Here is a 19,653-nt window from a genome sequence, read left to right on the forward strand (position 1 = left end):
ACATACAAATTTTCCTTCAAAAAAAAAGTAAAGTCATCTCTAAATTAGAAATAATAGCAGTATCTATACAAGTAAATCCATGTAAAGTGCCCAGAACAGTGCCTACTATATGTAAACACTGAACAGGTATTAACAACATTGCTATTATTGTGTTAGTGTATTAGGTACCTGGTGCCACTAAGGAAGGAGACCACTACTACTCCTGCTGCCCTCCTCCCCCCACCTTGCCTAGTTCACAACACAGGAGGAAAGCGAGAAAGAAACAAAAGATAAATAACCAGACAACCTTGGCACCACCACCCGACCCTAGGAGTTAAACAAAGTAATAATAATAACATCAACCCCTGGCCTAAACTACTTGTGTTATCTGTAAATTCCAGACACTGTATGAAAAAAGCATTGTAAAACTTTCTGTTCTGTTAGCTGATGCATGTAGCCCCCAGTCACGTTTCCCACGCTTGCTCGATTTATCATGACCCTTTCAGGTGGACCCCTTAAAGTTGTAAACCTTTAAAAAGGCCAAGTATTTCTTTCTCAGGGAGCTCGGCTCTTAAGACGCGAGTCTGCCTACGCTCCCGGCCGAATAAAAAACCTCTTCCTTCTTTAATCCGGCGTCTGAGGAGTTTTGTCTGCGGCTGGTCCTGCTACACTACCAGCAAAGGCAGTTTATCATCCAACTGTCTCCAGTGTTGCTACTCAAAGTTTGGTCCTCCAGCAGCCTATCAGGATCACCCAGGGGCCTGTTAGAAATGCCTATCTCAGCCCCTACCGCAGACCTACTGAATCAGAATCGGCATTTTTAACGGGATCCGCAGGTGATTCCTATGCACATTATAGTGTAAGAAGCACTAGGGTACAGACATGTATGTGGCAAAATAATTTCATAGGATGGCAAAGGCCAAGTGGCAAATGAAGGACACCAGAAATGCACGTCCCAGGAGCCCAACTCCTCTTTAGTAACTTATCCTGTTAAGATTTGTTTAGAGATATTCAAAAGCGTGGAGAAAAGCAAATTTGGTTTCCTCAGCTAGGGAGGTGGAGAGTGGTCTGGTGCCCTTGAAGAGATCGCCCTCGTGTGGAGTAGGGAGGGAATCTCCAGCCCTTCCTCCCGGTTGAAGGACCGCACCAGCGCTCCAAGCCGAAGGCCTGGCCTGGGTTCTGGAGGCGGGGGTCTCCTTGGCAGAAGCCTCTGGTGTCTGCAGCGTGCATTTCAGCTTTAAGACCAAAGACCTTGTCCACCACATGTGTCACTACAGTGTGCACGCGCAGAAATGCACAAAGCAAAAAACAGATGCTCTTAATGAACCAACTATAATCCTTACTAAGACAACGCCAGAGGGAAGTGTATATTTGAAATCATTTTCTACACTTCACCCTCCTGGATCCCGGCACTCTGGCTTCGGCGCTCTCTTGTATCCCAGTTTTTAGAAGAAGACAAGCTATTTCCTAATTTGTTTTTTAAGAGACAGAGTCTCGCTTTGTTGCCAGGCTGGTCTCAAACTCCTGGGCTCAAGCAATTCTCCCACTTTGGGGTAACATGTTACGTTATTCTACTTAATAAAACGCAAACGTTGTTTTGTAAATTCTAATTTAAATGCCCGGAAAATAACCTATCATGCATTGCCTTGTTGTGCAATAAATAGTCAATATTTGCAAACAAAGTGTTAACCAAAGGCAGTTCATCAAAACTTTTTGAAAAAAACAAAAACAAAAAATCCCACACTTACATTGTCCTAAGGATTTCCTAAGTTTTCGAATGTTCCTGTACGAATCCGAGTCTCTATAATGACCGTAATTGAAAAGATAAGTCAGGGTTCTCTTTTGGTTCTTTTCCATTTTAAAATCATAAAACGCAATGTTTTCCACTTGAACGCTATACCTTAAGTATTGTGCTTGCTTCAGCCTCGAGCCTCTACTGACGTTCCACCTCAAGGCGACAGGAATGCCACCTGGAGAAACTCCTGGGCCGTAGAGGAAGAAAGCCGGTCTTATCAGGGTACTTTTGCTCGTCAAGAACAAGGTGTTAAATTCCAAGCACACTTTGGAAAGTTCGAGGTGCTTGGGAAGAGGCCCCTAGGGGGCAGGGATGCCCGCGCCCCGGCGTCCCACAGCGGAGGGTGGCTGCGGGGCCTGGCTTTGGTGGGGCGGGGCGGGCTTGTGTTACCCGGAGGCACCGGGCGCAGCCACCACTGCCCGCGGCGCCTCCTCCTAGAGCCGCACCTGGAGGCAGCGCGCCCGTCGAAGAGGCAGCGGCTGGGGAGCGCGGCGGGGCGGCTCCGCCCAGGGCAGCCCGGGCTGGTGAGTGCGAGCGGGGCCGGGGGTCGCGGTCCCTCGGGAGGGGGCTGAGCTGAGGCCCGCGGGCCCACCCGAGCAGGGGCCCTCGCTGTCACCGCCTCTGCCTCTGCCCCTCTCTCCCGGGCTCCATGCCGCGCCCTTTCCCTAAACGAACAGACGACAGGGCTGACCTGCCCGCACTCTGCTGGTCTCTACGCCGGGAAGGAGAAAGTCTCACGAAGCGCTTTCCTTTGCAATCCCCGTCCCCTCGCCCTCTGCAGCTGCACACAGCATTTTTACTTCACGTTTGCCTCCTCGAATCCCTTCGGCGCTAATCCAGCCCTTTGCCGTTTCCAGTTTGGTTTTCATCTTTTTCTCGCGCGCCCTGGCTGTGCTCCGAAACACCCTCCTCTTGCCCTACGGTGGCCGGCACCAGACTCCTTGGGTCTGGCCTGATTTGTATCCAAACCGAATTACCCAAAACTAGGCCCTCAGTTCTGCCTCTGGCCCTCTCTCCGGAGACCGGCCGTGCCTCCTCCTGTGCCAGGCCGGGCTTGCCCGGCTTTGGCTGCCCCGAGCTCCCAGGGAGCGAGGCTGTGGTCCCGAGACTGGGCCCTCCGCTCAGTGCCGGGCAAGGCTCGAACCCCGGGTCTCCTACTTCTCCGCTCACGAAGGGACTGGTCAGAGCCTAACAGCCCTAAAATTTGGTATTGGCCCCCTGCCGGGAAATCCTTCTCCCTGCTAATCAGGCATCGCGGCAGCTGCTCTGCCATCATAGAGGCTCTGACACTCTGGACTCTCGAAGCTCGCGGCAGTGTTTATTTTTACGAGAGATTTAGTTGATCAGGAACCAATTGACTTGGTTAACTGCCTCATCTAGAGCGCACCTGCGCCGGGCTCAGCCGGGAAGGCGTGCTGGACGTTCTCAATGAGCTCCGATACCTACAGAAGACACAGCGGCAAGGATCCGATCTGCTAACTGTGAAAAAAGCCTCCGATACGCTGTAGGTGGGCAAAATTCTTTTCCTAGCTTCGATGAGTACTGTGGATTCTAGAATTTAAATAACATTCATGGAGACTCTTAAAACAACAAAAAAAATGGCAACCTTTTGCGGGGACTGACTGAGATTTAGCTTTTTCCTATCTGAAAAGTGAACAGTGTGCACTAGATACAAATGTATTGTCTAAAGTGTAGGAATCTACAGCATAGAAATGCAGGGGAATTCGGAGTATGCAATAGGAAGTATCAACCTTTTTGAAAATGAAATTTAAAATGTGTTTTTGTCAGGCATTCCTTCTAATTACTGTAGTATTGCTTTGTATCAGAAGACTTTCAGACAGAGGACAGGAGGGAGGAGAGAGAAATTCAAACTAATTTGCATTAGAAAGAAAGTTAGGGCGAGGAATTCCTAGGTAAGGTTGCTATAGCTCATATCTTAAGTGCACTGTTGGAAAGCTTTCTAGTCTATTAGGTAACACCTGAAGCCCCAATTCTCTTACGTAGCATTTCTTTTTTTCTCTCTCTTTAACTACTCTGAAACTGTACAGAGTTACACGTTCCTCATTAATTTATGAGCGAAACCAAAAGAATTGACTCAATCCAACAAGTATTTGAGTGCCTTTCGAGTAGAGGCGCTTTGCTAAGAACAGAAGAATGGAAGACTAAGGAAGTTTCTAACAATCAGTGGATTGTCTTGTGAGGTGTAGATGCAGGTGTGCACTGCCTATTTAACTGACAATCAAAATCAGTTGAGTTTTCATCTCATTCTAAATATCATGTGTTGCCCCCGGTATCTTAATTTTTCTACCGTTGCAGGTAGTCTGCATTTTAGTAACCCAAGTGAAACAGTTTTCGAGGGAAATCATGATAAATAAGAAGTACATCCATATTCCCAGGTGTTCTCATTACCATTACATTAATAAAGTTAAAATCAAGAAAAATGAGATGATGATTTTCCTTTCTTTTGGTTTCAAACTAGTGAAATCTTGCACAAAAGAAGACACAGCATGAATAAATTTAATAATTTTGTGCCTCAAAGTATGTTTTATGTAAGTCTATTCTTTTGGAGGATAGATCTAATTTCATGAACTCTTAATCCTTTTGAAGGCTAGTTCCAGGACCAACTTCATAAAATGTTTTATTGTAGGTACCAACAACTGTCAACATCATTATCTTCTCCCCACCTTCACCTTTGAAAACAATTGTATTCTAGAGGACTATGAAAGAGGGGACAGGTCTCTTTCAAAATCTGGAGAACACTAGGGGCTTTATCCCCCCCAAAATAAAAAAGCACACCCATTCAAAATCTTGTACACCTTTCAGAGGATTCCTGGTGCCCAGGTTGTGAGAGCTTGCTTTAGAACGGGTCAGCGAATTAGTCAGAGGGTAGGTAGGTGGAGGGAAAGGGAAGTGAGCAAGATGTGGGTAAATTCACAAACTGAGTGGATATGACTTAATTTACTTTCAAATGGAATAAATACATGGTCCCTTGAGTAAGTATTCTGTGAATGGGAAGTAATAATTGTATTATTTGTAAAAGACTAAATACAGATTGGCCTAATTTTTTAATTGATCAAGGTCAACTCTTATCATGAACATTATGAGTCTCTCATTTTTCTACTTTTCTTGCTCTTTTCAAGGCAAGTGCTCTAGGAGGATTTGCTCCCAGTACTGATGATGCCCCATTCGGGACACAATCTCTCATATGCAAACTTGTAGTCATGAATTGCTACATATGGGAATGGTCGAGTTCAAAAATTGAAATATATGTTTTTCACACCCTAGCAGTTCACCCTTAGGAAGAAGATATAATTATATATAATTAGCCTATCCCATGTAAGCCACTCTGATAGCAGTAGCTGTGCCTTGGAAGGTAGTGGGTTGATATTAGGAATGAAAGGACAGCATTAAGAAATATTTTAGACATAGCTTCTTTCAAAAACACAAACCAGCAACTGCTGAATTAACTTACTTTTCTTCTTCTATATATAGGGCCAAGGAGCGAGCTCTACCTTCTCTAGCTCTCAGCCCCAGTAATCAAGGTTTCAGTGAACTTCACTGGAGCTCCCAGTGGGGGATCTTGTCCCCTGTCCTGACTTTTGTGCTGCACATTGGATCTGGGTAAGTAGACAGCCTCCTCGAACTAGTAAATTGGAGAGTGGGTCAGAGGTAGTGATGGATTTTATCCAGATCAAAGGATTCCTCAAAATTTCCAGAGATCTGAATCACACACCACTACTTGGAAGAAAACTATAAGAGAGAATACCAGAACCATCACACCTTACACTTACCTTTTAACTTGGATCGGGATCAGCCTAAGATATCCTTAGCTATCAACCAGCTTTGACTTACCGTATTCTTGAGTGGCAACTAGGTGGTGGGCCAACAACCCTAGAATGTCCTTGAAAGATGCTTATTGGATTTGTAAATTAATGGAGATCATGGTTTTAAGCCAAGCTCTGCCACTAACCAGGCATGTGGTCTTGGGCAAGTCACATGTCAGTTAAATTCTTTGGACCTTAATTTTTCTATGTATAAAATGAGGGTGCTACATGGCACCAGTGGTTCTCAGCAACTAATGTATAATTCCATTGCATTTGCATTGCCTGGGAGTTTATTTAGAAAAAAAAATACCCAACAGAGATTCTGATTAATTAATCAGATTTATTTTGAGGATAAAGTCCTTAGTGTTCCCTAGATTTTGAAAAAGACCTGTCCCCTCCTTCATAGTCCTCCAGAATACAAATGTTTTCAATAGTGAAAGTGTAGGCCAGGCTCAGTGGCTCACACCTGTGCTCCCAGCACTTTGGGAGGCTGAGGCGGGAGTACCATTTGAGGCCAGGAGTTCAAGACCAGCTTAGCCAACATAGCAAAACCCTGTCTCTACTTAAAATACAAAAATTAGCCAGGCATGGTGGCGCATGCCTGTAATCCCAGCTACTGGGAGGCTGAGGCAGAAGAATCAAACCCAGGAGGTGGAGGTTGCAGTGAGCCGAGATTGCGCCACTACACTCCAGCATGGGCAACAAGAGCGAGACTCTGTCTCAAAGAGAAAAAGAAGAGTGATGAAGGTGGGGAGAAGATAATGGACTGGCATAGGCCCAGGCATCTTTATTTTTTAAAAGTCCCCCCAGCAAATACTAATATCCAGTCAGGATTGAGAAAAGCAGGCCCACAAAATCCCTGGTAAACATAACCTGGCCCAGCATTGCACCTCCTCAGTGGTAACCAAACCTAAACATGCCTTTCTCAGAAGCAGTCCAGATCAAGCCATTTCAGGTTATTCAGGGGAGCTGCTGTGCCTGCTCACCTTTTTGATATTCCCACAATGCTTTGCTGACTTTGCAGCACCCGGTAGTTTTTGACAGTCTGAATTAGGTGTAACTCTGCCTATCCAGGATGATCAGCTGTTCCTAAAGGTCCCCAGAGACGATAACATCTCTGCTCTGGGTATCCATGCCAGTGTTTAATAACCTCTTGCAATTTTCTCCTTGAAGTGATCTGTGACTTGTTGAGGTGGGGAAGAAAGGTGTCAGCAGGGGATAAGCATGATCACCTTGATCGTCGCTGAAATGTGAGCTTCAGTGTCCAAACTGAGATAAAAAATGATCCTCACACCTTCTCAAGTAGTTGAAGACTATTGAGTTACCAGGGAGAGGAGAAAAAGAGCACATTGTTTACCTTAATTATTTCTTGGGACCTAATCATGTTGCCATTACACTGTAAATTCTGTAGATTTTCACACTTGGAAAATTCTTCTAGAGTTAGCACTTACTATATTGTAATCCATGAAATGTATTTGTTTACCCTACTCTTCTTTTAATCTCCTAATACTCTTCATATCCCAAAGACAAAAAACTGTGTGTATATGTGACTGTCAGATCAGTAAGAGAGACAGACATCAGTTGACCAAAAATGGAAAGGAGGAAAAACTGACAAGGGTAAGAGGCACGTGGGTTACCAGGAGCTACACTTAATTTCTCTCTTTTCTTTATCGATTAGTCTTATCTCTGCTATAAGCCTATTCTCAACTTGCTGAAATGCAGGCAGATTACCATATCCCACCTGCTCTGTTGGGAGCAAGCCTCCCAAAATCTGGCCATAAACTGGCCCCAAAACTGGCCATAAACAAAATCTCTGCAGCACTGTGACATGTTCATAATGGCCCTAACGCCCAAGCTTGAAGGTTGTGGGAATGAGGGCAAGGAACACCTGGCCCGCCCAGGGTGGAAAACCGCTTAAAGGCATTCTTAAGACACAAAAAATAGCATGAGCAATCTGTGTCTTAAGGGCACGTTCCTGCTGTGGCTAACTAGCCCAACCTATTCCTTTAATTCAACCCAACCCTTCATTTCCCATAAGGGATACTTTTAGTTAATTTAATATCTATAGAAACAATGCTAATGACTGGTTTGCTTTTAATAAATATGTGCGTAAATCTCTGTTCAGGGCTCTCGGCTCTGAAGGCTGTGAGACCCCTGATTTTCCACTTCACACCTCTATATTTCTGTGTGTGTCTTTAATTCCTCTAGCGCCGCTGGATTAGGGTCTCCCCAACTGAACTTGTCTCGGCATGCTCCGTGTTGACAAATGTGGGCTTGTGGCCCTTGATTCCCGCATGTTCCCTGCAGCCTTCCATACACAGTGCATGCAGTACTGTCTCCAGGGGTGAACTGGCAGCCTGGACACACTTGGTCTAATCCAGCGTTGGCCAATCCCAGGGCCTGACTTAATTCTAAATCACAGCTTAGGTTGGAGCATATTTTATTTTTTCCTGGAGTGGAAAGCTATTGGCAGTAAAGTTTTTACCTCTGTATCTCAGAGGAGTGGCCTTTACCTGATGTCAAAAATCCAATGCAGACCTACAAAACCAGCTCAGCCCCCACCTCTCCAGCTGCCTAGAGCTGGTTGTACTCATTGCCAGTAAAAAACAAACAAAAGAAAACAAAATTCTAGGATTGGAGTCGTTTTATATGTTCATTGCTGATCGTTGTTCCCAAAGATTTAGTAGTATTGGGCACATGTTCTGTTATGTCATAATTTATTCCTGACCTACTTCTTAAAATGAATTAAAGTAGGAAGAAATATACCAGGAAAAGGTAGATTTGTCATAATTTCAACCCTACTGGAAACTTAATTATTACTAAACTCAATGGCCCATTTATGTGTTTATAAATAAAAATGTATCCTCCCATACATCTAGTTTCTTAAGATAATAAGAATAGGGTCGTGCTAGTCCTTAGGATTATCATTAGTTTGCTTTTTAAATCTTTACTTCCAAAAAGCAACACAATTTTGCAAAATAATTAGAAATGGTAAAATTTCTTAGCCAGTCCCTGTTTATTGAACACTTTTAACAACATCCTCAAAGGTAACAAGGGTTTTCATTGCTTCCTTTCTTGCATTTTTGTTTCCTTCCTTTCTTCCTAGAGTCATTCATTATCCAACAAATATCTAATGAGTTCCCCCATGCCCCTGACTTCACGTAGGTTACATTCTTATGAAGAAGGGAAGGGAGACAGAAAATAAAGAAGTAAACCATCATGTAGGTTAGATAGTGTTAAGTGCTATGGAGAAACATACAGCTCATAAAAACATGAGACTGTCTGGGAGTACAGCATCCTGGCCAGACATGTGCTTGGCATGTTCATAAAACAGCAAGGAGGCCATGTGCGGTGGCTCATGTCTATAATCCCAGCAATTTTGGAGGCCAAGGCGGGCGGATTGCTTGAGGCCAGGAGTTCAAGACCAGCCTGACCAACAAGGTGAAATCCCATCTCAACTAAAAACACAAAAATTAGCTGGGCGTGGTTGCACACACCTGTAATCCCAGCTACTCGGGAGGCTGAGGTGCCAGAATCACTTGAGCCCAGGAAGCAGATGTTGCAGTGAGCTGTGATTGCACCACTGCACTCCACCCTGGGCAACAGAGCAAGACTCTGTCTCAAAACGAACAAACAAACAAACAATAGTAACAGACAGCAAGGAAGTCCATGTGGCTGGAGCAGAGAGACAAGGTGGGAAGGTGAAGAAAATGACCCCAGCAAGGAAAGGAGCAGTGGACAAGAGTTTGAGAGGGTGCTAAAGATCATACAGGACCCGTTTTCAGTGGGATACTTGTAAAGTGATGTGAAGATGGGGTTTCTTACTGTTTAGTTGAAACAGCAGCAGCCTGTGTTCTCTTTCTTCCTTGTTATACCTCCTGGATAGTCCCCCCGGCTTTCCTTTCCTCTCCAAATTAATCTCTTCCCATTCCTCCCCTTGTGCTTCCTTTCCCCCTAGGCTGGCTGCAGAGAGGGCTTCGGTTTCCCTTTCTCCTTGTTGCCCTGAAGATAAGCCTGCCCCTCCTGTTCTAAGAAATGTGCTGCTAGTTGCTAAATAATAAAAACTGTCAGGTAGCACCCCAACCAATAGTCATGAAAGAAATCTTAATAAACTTATGCAAAATATATTCCTTGTTTACACTACAGACCAGACACAAAGTGGTTGTGTTATTGTTGAGCTGAGTTGAGCCTGTGTGTTTTGTTGGGTCTGCACATTGTTTCACAAAAATGTGGATTGGTTTCCAACATTTAAACCAATGTTTAATGAAAATTGAGAAATTTTTTATTAAAATGTATTTTCAAGTTTTCATTCCAAATTGATGTCCTTTATGAAGTTCTAGAATAGGCAAAACTGATCTATGGTGATAGAAATCAGAACTGTAGTTGCTGACATGTCAGAGATTGACTGGGTAGGGACACGAGGGGAATTTCTAGATAATGAAAGATTCTATTTCTAGTAGTCTGAAATGCACCGTAAACTCATACACTGATCTGTATAGTTCACTATGTGTACATGAAATCTCAATATAGGTGGGCTCGGTGACTCACACGTGTAATCCCAGCACTTTGGGAGGCTGAAGTGGGTGGATGGCTTGAAGTCAGGAGTTCAAGACCAGCCAGGCCAACATGGTGAAACCCTGTCTCTACTAAAATTACAAAAATTAGCAGGGTGTGGTGGCACATGCCTATAGTCCCAGCTACTTGCGAGGCTGAGGGAGGAGAATTGCTTGAACCTGGGAGGCAGAGGTTGCAGTGAGTCGAGAGTGAGACTCCATCTCAAAAAAAAAAAAAAAGAAAATTTTTTAAAAATTATAACTAATATTTTAACTGACAAATTATAATTTTATACATTTATGGGTACAATGTGATGTTTTGATATATGTATAAAATGGAGAATTATTAAATCAAGCTAACATATCCACCAACTTGCTTACTTACCTGGTTTTTATAAGATATTTGAAATTTACTCTTAGTTATTTTAAAATATATAGTCGACCCTTGGTCTCCACAGGTTCTGCAGATAGAGAGGGCCAACTAGGGACTTGAACATCTGCAGATTCTCATATCCATGTGGGGTCCTGGCACCACTCTCCTGTGGATACAGAGGGCTGAAATCACGATTATGATTTCTATCACCATAGATTAGTTTTGCCTATTCTAGAACTTCATATAGAACATGAGTTTGGAAGGAGAACTTGAAACTACATTTTAATAAAAACTTTCTCAATTTTTAAATGTTGGAAACCAATGCAAATGTTCATGAAGCAATGTGCAGACTCAACAAAACACACAGTCCCCCTGCTGTGCAGTCGCTCTCAAAACCTATTCTTGTCTGTCTGAAACTTTGTACCCTTTGATTAACAATTCCCCACTCCTTCCCTCCCACCCCTCACCTAGCCTCTGGTCAACACCATTCTACTCTCTACTTCGGTGAGTTTTTTAGATTCTACATGTGAGATGATATGGTATTTGTCTTTGTGTACCTGGCTTTTTTCATGTAGCATGATATCCTCCAGATTCATCCGTGTTACCACAAATGACACGATTTCCTTCTTTTTAAAGGCTGAATCATATTTTACTGTGTCTATAGACCACATTTTCTTTATTCATTCATCCATTGATGAACACTTAAATTGATTCCATGTCTTGGCTATTGTGAATAACGCTATAATGAACATGGGAATGCAGATATCCCTTTGACATATTGATTTCAACTCCTTTGGATATATACCCAGAAGTGGGATTGTTGGATCATATGGTAGTTCTATTTTCAGTTTTCTGAGGAACTGTGATACCATTTTCCATAATGGTTGTACTAATATACACTCCCACCAACAGTATACAGGAGTTCCCTTTTCTCTGCATGCTCACCAACACTTGTTATCATTCATCTTTTTGATGAAGGCCATTCTAACAGGTGAGGTTATACATCATCGTGATTTTAAAGTGCATTTTCCTAAATATTGGTAATGCTGGACATTTTTTCATGTACCTCTTGGCCATTTCTGTGTCTTCTGAGAAATGTCTATTCTGGTCCTTTGCCCACTTTTAATTGTGTTGTTTGTTTTCTTGCTATCACGTTATTTGAGTTCCTTGTATATTTTAGGTATTAAGCACTTGTCAGATGTGTCGTTTGCAAATATTTACTCCCATTCAGTGGGTTGTCTCCTCATTTTGTTGTTTCCTTTGCTGTGCAGAACCTTAGTTTGATGCCATCCCGTTTGTCTGTTTTTGTTTTTGTTGCCTGTGCCTTTGGAGTCATATCCAGAAAATAATTGCCTAGACCAGCATTATGGAGCTTTCCGCCATTTTCTTTTAGTAGATTTATAGTTTTAGGTCTTAACATTTAAGTCTTTAATCCATTTTGAGTTGGTTTTTGCATATAGTATGATAAAAGGGTCCAATTTCATTCTTCTGCATGTGGATAGCCAGTTTTCCCAACACCATTTATTGAAGAGACTGTCTAAAGGAAAGTTTTAAATGGAAGATCTACGCAACATTCAGCAATACCTGGATAGCAACTGACCACTTAGGGGTTGGCACATGCTTTCTAGATTAGCTCGGACACCTCGTCCACTTCTGTCATTTTCATTACCTACTTCCTTGTAGGTGGTATTGGTTTGTGATTCCTTTGGTAGATGCGTAGCAGTTTGGGTTTCAACTATCAGTGGGGAGCAAACCTGAAGTCGTTTAAGGCATCTCATGAGGAAACTGGATTTTAATAGAGCAATGGCTTTAAATTTGTAAGGAAAAATGATTTCGAACTTAGAATCCTATTGTCAATAACTTATCAAGTGTGACAGTGAAATGAAGACATTTTCAGACATTCAGAGACTCAGGCCGTTTACTTCTGAGTACCTTTTCTAAAGCAGTTGCCTGAGGATATGCTCCAGAAATGAGGGTATAAAGCAAGGAGGAGGAAGATGTGGAATTAGAAAGAGTGGAGCTAATCCACAATTCCAATGAAATAAATTGTAGGTTGACAGACGTTCACCAGGCTTAGAAAAAAATTAATACAAATTAGGGCAGATAGTGAGCTCAAGAAGAATGACTTTAAGAAGAATTAAGTCAATTTCCTTTTATAGATAGAAGTAGCAACGAACAATATTTGCATAGTTATAGAAATAATAGGAATTCAGCCTGGCGCGGTGGATCACGCCTGTAATCCCAGCACTTTGGGAGGCCGAGGTGGGCAGATCACGAGGTCAGGAGATCGAGACCATCCTGGCTAACATGGTGAAACCCCGTCTCTACTAAAAATACAAAAAATTAGCCGGGCGTGGTGGTGGGCGCCTGTAGTCCCAGCCACTCGGGAGGCTGAGGCAGGAGAATGGCGTGAACCTGGGAAGTGGAGTTTGCAGTGAGCCAAGATCAAGCCACTGCACTCCAGTCTGGGCGACAGAGCAAAACTCCATCTCAGGAAAAAAAAAAGAAATAATAGGAATTCTTCCTGGTCCAAGTGCAGTGGTATTTACAACTAATTGATCACAACCAGTTACTGATTTCTTTGTTCCTTCTACATTCCCACTGCTTTACTTGACTAGCCTAAAAAAATGATGATGAGGATGATGATGATGATGATGATTTTGGGACTTCTAGCAACCTAGAGGGCTAAGCTGACTCATTCAGATCTTCCTCCAGGACAAACACACACAAAAAAAGGATAAAACACAACAAATGTTCAAATAACCTTGAAATAAAGACTGTCAGAAAGATGCAGAGAAAAATGTTTAAGAAAGAACAGTAATAGTAAGAAATCTCACATGCAGCCCGAACCGTGGGAGTTTTTCTGTGGGATATAGACCCTGGAGTGTTGAATGATGAGGTTGTATCATTCAAACTTTGGCAGAAAATTTGGCTTCAGGCCCACAGGAGACCAGGACCATGGAACTGAAACACTGGATAAGCCTGGAGCTCTAAAGACCTGTCTAGTCCATTAATAGAGTATTAGGCAAAGTCTAACCACTACTTAGGGAAACAAGGAAGTCTTGTAGGCCTTGAGTGAGAGTTAAAAAAAGAAAGTCACCCTTGAACAATCAGAACCCTGGGCCAGTGCCTCATTCAGAAATTGGGTTCAAAATTATACTTCCTCTATGAATAAGAAGACTCAAACCATATTAAACAAACACCAACAGTAGTGAAAAGGTCCAGGACCCACTAAAACCACCAGAACCCTGGCAGAGTAGACATGAAAGCTTCTAAAGACACGTCACAACTTAAGTGTACATGGAACATCCACAGAACCACTCCTCCCCTTCCACAATTAAATATGAGCTCACAATTTTAAAAACCTACAAATCACTGCAAGGGAGTGTCAGCAAACAGAACAAGCAGAAGAATCAGATCCCCAAGAATTTAAAACAATGGAAATAGATGAACAAGATCACAAGTGTGTTAAAAATTATTAAAAGAATAAAGAGAATTGAAAACAAAAGGAAAAATGGAACACTATGAAATTAGAACAAGCCAATTTCAAAAAGTATAGAAATGAAAAATATAGACATTAAATTTTTTTAAAAACGTAATGTCCTACTTAAACAACGTATTAGAGCCAAAAGTAGATTATTAAACTGGAAGCTAAATCTGAGAAGACTATCAACCCAATGAGATAAAAAGCTGGAAAGTGTAAGAAGTTAAAGCACACAATGACATGTGAAGCTCCAACAAATGTCTAATAGAAATTCCAGAAGGAGAGAGAAAAGGGAGAATAAATTGGTATATATTGGTTTTATAGGTAAAGGAATTAAAAATAGTAATATAATTTAGCAAAAATATAAGTGAGTAAGGAGACTTAAATGCTAATATTTCAGCTGGGTGCAGTGGTTCCTGCCTGTAATCCCGGCACTTTGGGAGGCCAAAGTGGGTGGATCACTTGAGCTCAGGAGTTTGAGACCAGCCTAGGTAACATGGTGAAACCCCGTCTCTACAAAAAATACAAAAATTAGACGGGTGTGGTGGCATGCACCTATAATCTTAGCTACTCAAGAGGTTGAGACATGGCAATCTATTGAACCCAGGAAGTGGAAGTTGCAGAGAACCGAGTTCATGCCAGTGCACTCCAGCCTGGGTGACAGAGCCAGACCCTGTCTCAAAAAAAAAGTTAATTTTTCATGGTAAGCGTTCGTGAAAAATATCTAAACTTGATAAGTAAAAAGAACAGCCATATGATTTTATTACTTAGAGCAGTAGTTCTCGATTCCAGAAAAGATTGGGAAATGTATCCTGTGGATGGAGAATGCTACTAGCATTTAATGTCAAGAACAGAGATGCTAAATGCATAGAACAATCCCACACAAATCCCACCTGAAATACCAGTTTCCCTTTCTGAGAATTGCTGATTTAGAGTTAATAATAAACTCACCAGAAGAATTAATATCAAAAATGATTCTAAGAAAATGGTGGCTGGCTACAGTGGCTCACACCTGTAATCCCAGCACTTTGGGAAGCCAAGGTGGGAGGATCACTGAAGCCCATGAGTTCAAGATCTGCCTGGGCACCATAATGAGACCTCTATGAAGAAAAATTTAAAAACTAGCCAGCTGTGGTGGTGCATGCTTGTGATCCCAGTTACTCAAGAGGCTGAGGCAAGAGAACAGCTCGAGTGCAGGAGGTTGAGGCTGCAGTGAGCCATGATCACACCACAACACTCTAGCCTGGGTGACAGAGTGAGACCTGTCTGAGGAAAAAAAAAAAAAGAAAGAGGAGAGAGAGAGAGAGACAGGCAAAGAGAGACAGAGAGAGAGAGAGAGAGGGAGAGAAAGAAAGAAAGAAAGAAAAAGAAAGAAAAAGAAAGAAAGAAAGAAGAAAGAAAGAGAAAGAAAGAAAAAGAAAGAAAGAAAGAAGAAAAGAAAGAAAGAAAAAGAAAGAAAGAAAAAGAAAGAAAGAAAGAAAGAAAGAAAGAAAGAAAGAAAGAAAGAAAGAAAGAAAGAAAGAAAGAAAGAAAGAAAGAAAGAAAGAAAGAAAGAAAAGAGAGAGAAAGAAAATGGTTGCTTCAGGAAATAGAACTCGCATTGGGAAGAATGGGATGGAAAACTATTGTTTTTCATTATTAGTTCTGTCATAATACTTGCAGTTTTATCATGTGTATATTATTTTGGCTAAAGGTTATTATTTTAGAAAAAGAAATAACTAGTCAACCAGTAGATTCTCCTTTCATTTTTGCTTAAACTAGAGAACTTTTTTCTATTAAAGTATCTGTCATTCAAACCTAAGCACCACTTTGAATTACTGAGCTTTTTACCTCAAAGAAAATTCTAAGGGCATATCTTGTGAGCATTAAAGATCTTTCAAGCGTTTCTAGCTGGAAAATAAATCTTGCTATTTATTAACTTACGGAGTCACAGCAAATTAGTGCTGGAAGGGATTCAACTTATTTAGTGGTATGGAGTAATTTCTCCATGGCAGAGTGATTTTGAGCAGTTTTGTATAGGCCAAAGGAGGACTGGGATACAGTCAAATAGCAAGAGCCCATGGCTGCAAATTGGAACCTGCATCCTGCCTTTCATGGACTTTAAAAATCTAATCCTGCTTGACCTCTCCAGTTTTATTTCCTATAACCACCCAAAGCACGATTTCTACCAGTACCTTTGGTATTCCATGAACATGTCCTATTAGCATTTACCTTTTCACATCTCTGTGCAAAATCACGTGCCTGCCTTTTTGTCTTCTATTCATTATTTGAGAGCCACTTCAAATTTAGCATCCTCTCCAAAGCCATCCTCTGGAACAGCAGGCAGAAGCCAGGACCTGTGGTCACCCTACTTAGATCAAGTAACTCCCACCATAGTGGCAGAACCAGGACTTGAATTGAGATCTATGTGATTCCACAGCCTGTACTCCCGGCTGCCATTTACAGATAAGGAAATTAGGATACAGAAAGCTTGTATATCTTGCAAAAAAACATGCAGCTCTAAAGTGCCAGTTCTGGCTAGGTGCGTTGGCTCATGCCTATAATCCTAGCACTTTGGGAGGCCAAGGCAGGCAGCTTACCGGAGGTCAGGAGTTTGAGACCAGCCTGGCCAACATGGTGAAACTCCGTCTCTACTTAAAAAAAATTAGCCAGGTATGGTGGCACATGCCTGTAGTTCCAGCTACTTGAGAGGCTGAGGCAGGAGAATCACTTGAATCTAGGAGGCGAAGGTTGCAGTGAGCCGAGATTGCACCATTGCACTTTAGCCTAGGCTACAAAAGTGAAACTCCATTTCAAAAAAAAAAAGTGCCAGTTCCAGCCTTCAAACACAGTCCTCCTGAACCCTAAGCTATGCATAAGGAGTTGCCTCTATGGATATTAACGTGTAAGAGCCCTTTGGTAGAGGAATTTAAGGGGAGAAAACCACAATCACTTTTGCACCAACATAATATAAAAGAAGAGGGAAAGTACGGGCACAGCACAAGGCTACAGGCTATGGCAACCTTGGCCCCTGCCACTCACTCAAGATCATTCAGCCAACAAATGTCTGGGAGACAGCCGCATGCCAGGCTGTGTACTTGATGCTCAGAAAGAACAGTCCTGCCCTTAACGAGCTTACAGTCTACATTCAAAACCAGCTTGCATAGGTCTTAGGGCCTTTTGCTCTTTCTACATTTTGAGCCATTATAATTAATCAATGATAGTTAATAAGGGAAAACAGATAGGTAATATATTCTGGTTATGCTAACAGTCCAAAAAGTAATAAGAATAGAAAGCAGCTTTTTCAAATTCCTTTTAGGAAAGGCTGATACAGTCATAAGTGAAAATACGTTTTTTCTGGGTTCTAATTCATGAGACTTTTGCTATTTGCTGTCTACATTATAGAAAAGTTCACATCCTCTTATTCAGGGCAATGTTGAAAAAATTCATAATAAAATTTATTTTTGTTGTTTATATTGAGGCCCACAGAGAAGTCATGTGAAAGATATAGTAAGCTTGGGCATGTGCTTGCATATTTGGGATTAAAAAGTTAATATATGCATTATTAAAGTTATAAATGTGTAAATTATTTTGAGTAGATGGGTGAAGGTCCTTACTCTCTTCTGATGCCTCCAGTTCACAGAGAAAAATACTATTTCAAAACTTAAAGAAAAGCATTACTTTACTGATGATGGCTCTTAGTTTCAGACAACTGAATCCATTCTAGCTAGTTTAAGCACCAAGAGATTTAATTGGCATTTTGAAACTTGCCAAATACTGTTCCCAGAATGTTGTCACTGGAAACGTTTAAAGATAAGGAAACATAGAAGCAGAGAATAGTATAGTTGTTTCCAGGGACTGGGAGGAGAGAAAAATGGGGAGAAATTAATCAAAGGAAATCAAGTTAAAATTATGCAAGATGAAGAAATCCTAGAGATCCACTGTACAGCATAGTACCTGTAGTTGACCACCCACTGCTGTACACTTAAAAATGCACTAACAGGCCGGGCACAGTGGTTTACACCTGTAATCCAGTACTTTGGGAGACCAAGGCAGATGGATCACTTGAGGTCAAGAGTTCGAGACCAGCCTGGCCAACATGGTGAAACCCCATCTTTAGTAAAAATATTATACAAAAATCAGCCTGGCATAATGGCGTACAGCTGTAGTCCCAGCTACTCAGGAGACTGAGGCAGGAGAATCGCTTGAACCTGGGAGGTGGAGGTTGCAGTAAGCCAAGATGGTGCCACTGCACTACAGACCTGCAACAGAGCAGGTCTCTGTTTCAAAAATTTTTTTTAAAAATTCTGACAGTAGGTCTTGTGTTCTTATCACAAAATAATAATACATAAAGAGAAAAGCAAACTTTTGGAGGTGATGGATATATTTATGGCATACATTCCTCCAGACTCATCAATTTGTATACACTAAGTATATACAGCTTTTTGTATGTCAGTCATATCTCAAAGTGGTTTAAAAGTTAATAAAGATAAGGAAACTAAGACTCAGAGGCAAATTTTGTATGTTAATTCAGCAAGCATTTTTCAGCCCTAAGTACCAATCACTGTACAGAAATTAGTAGTATTGCGTTTCTCCTTTCATGAGGCTCACAACTATTTTCCCAATAGGTTGTGCATCAGTCTCACTCTATGAGCTTTAAAAAAATACAGATTCTAGAATTACTAAATTAGAATCTCTAGAGGGGGCTGGGCATAGTGGCTTATGCCTGTAATCCCAGCACTTTGGGAGGCTGAGGTGGGCAGATGACCTGAGGTCAAGAGTTCGAAACCAGCCTGGCCAATATGGTGAAACCCCATCTCTACTAAAAATACAGAAATTACCCGGCCATGGTGGTGGGCGCCTGTAATCCCAGCTACTTGGGAAGCTGAGGCAGAAGAATCGCTTGAACCCAGGAGGCAGAGGTTGCAGTGAGCCGAGATAGTACCACTGCACTCCAGCCTGGGCGACTAAGCAAGATTCCGTCTCAAAAAAAATAAAAAACTATGATGAAAAATGTTCTACATTACCTTAAAATTCCTCCCTTCATAGCTGTGGGGAAATAGACCTTGAAGCTCTAGGTCAGTTTGCTTTGCTATCATTAGTATTTTGTGTTTGAGGACCTGCCAGAAGATGTGTCCATTTAGGTAATCCTAGTAAGTGACTTTTCTCATGTAAGGATTTGTGTACTTTTACAATTTGGTGATTTATAATTTCAATCAGCACACTGGAAACTCTTTATCTGTCGTATAAGAGTCTGGTTATTTGATCTCCTAGTATTGGTTCCTTGGTTACTTTGCCTCTCTGCCTTTGATAAGATGGTTATTGATAGCCTTCGAGGCTTTAATTATTTAATCGTTGTTGATACAAATAAAAATTCCCCCAAAAGGACAGCCTTTCATTATATCTTCTTCTCCTTTCCTTTTCCAGTTGAAACGTCCTTGAACTACCAACCAGCTCTCTCAAAAAGGACATAGATTAATAGCCAGGGTGCCAGTATCTCAAAAATATTTGAGAAGTCGTCTCTGTGTCTCTTCCTAACCTACAGAGAGTTAAGGTTGCCAGATTTAGCAAAGAAAAATACAAGATACCCAGTTAAAGTTGAGATAAACAAAGAATATTTTTAATATAATTATATCCCATGCAATATTTGAGACACACTTATACTA

The 19,653-nt window shown here is 41.7% G+C and overlaps 1 protein-coding gene across 2 annotated transcripts in view; it reads left to right on the forward strand.

The window, feature by feature from the left end:
* Nucleotides 1–2,246: 2,246 nt before the first annotated feature.
* SLC26A5 (solute carrier family 26 member 5) overlaps nucleotides 2,247–19,653 on the forward strand; it is a 71,703-nt gene continuing 54,296 nt past the window's right edge. Inside the window, exons 1-3 of one of the 2 annotated variants that reach the window (XM_050782758.1) lie at nucleotides 2,247–2,298; nucleotides 3,155–3,282; nucleotides 5,267–5,395. The gene's annotated coding sequence lies outside the window, so the exon portion shown is untranslated. The remainder of the gene's footprint in view (nucleotides 2,299–3,154; nucleotides 3,283–5,266; nucleotides 5,396–19,653) is intronic. The other variant, XM_050782759.1, reaches the window with a different exon arrangement.

The sequence above is a fragment of the Macaca thibetana genome, chromosome 3, assembly GCF_024542745.1.
Source record: "Macaca thibetana thibetana isolate TM-01 chromosome 3, ASM2454274v1, whole genome shotgun sequence".
In the NCBI taxonomy this organism is placed as follows: domain Eukaryota; kingdom Metazoa; phylum Chordata; class Mammalia; order Primates; family Cercopithecidae; genus Macaca; species Macaca thibetana.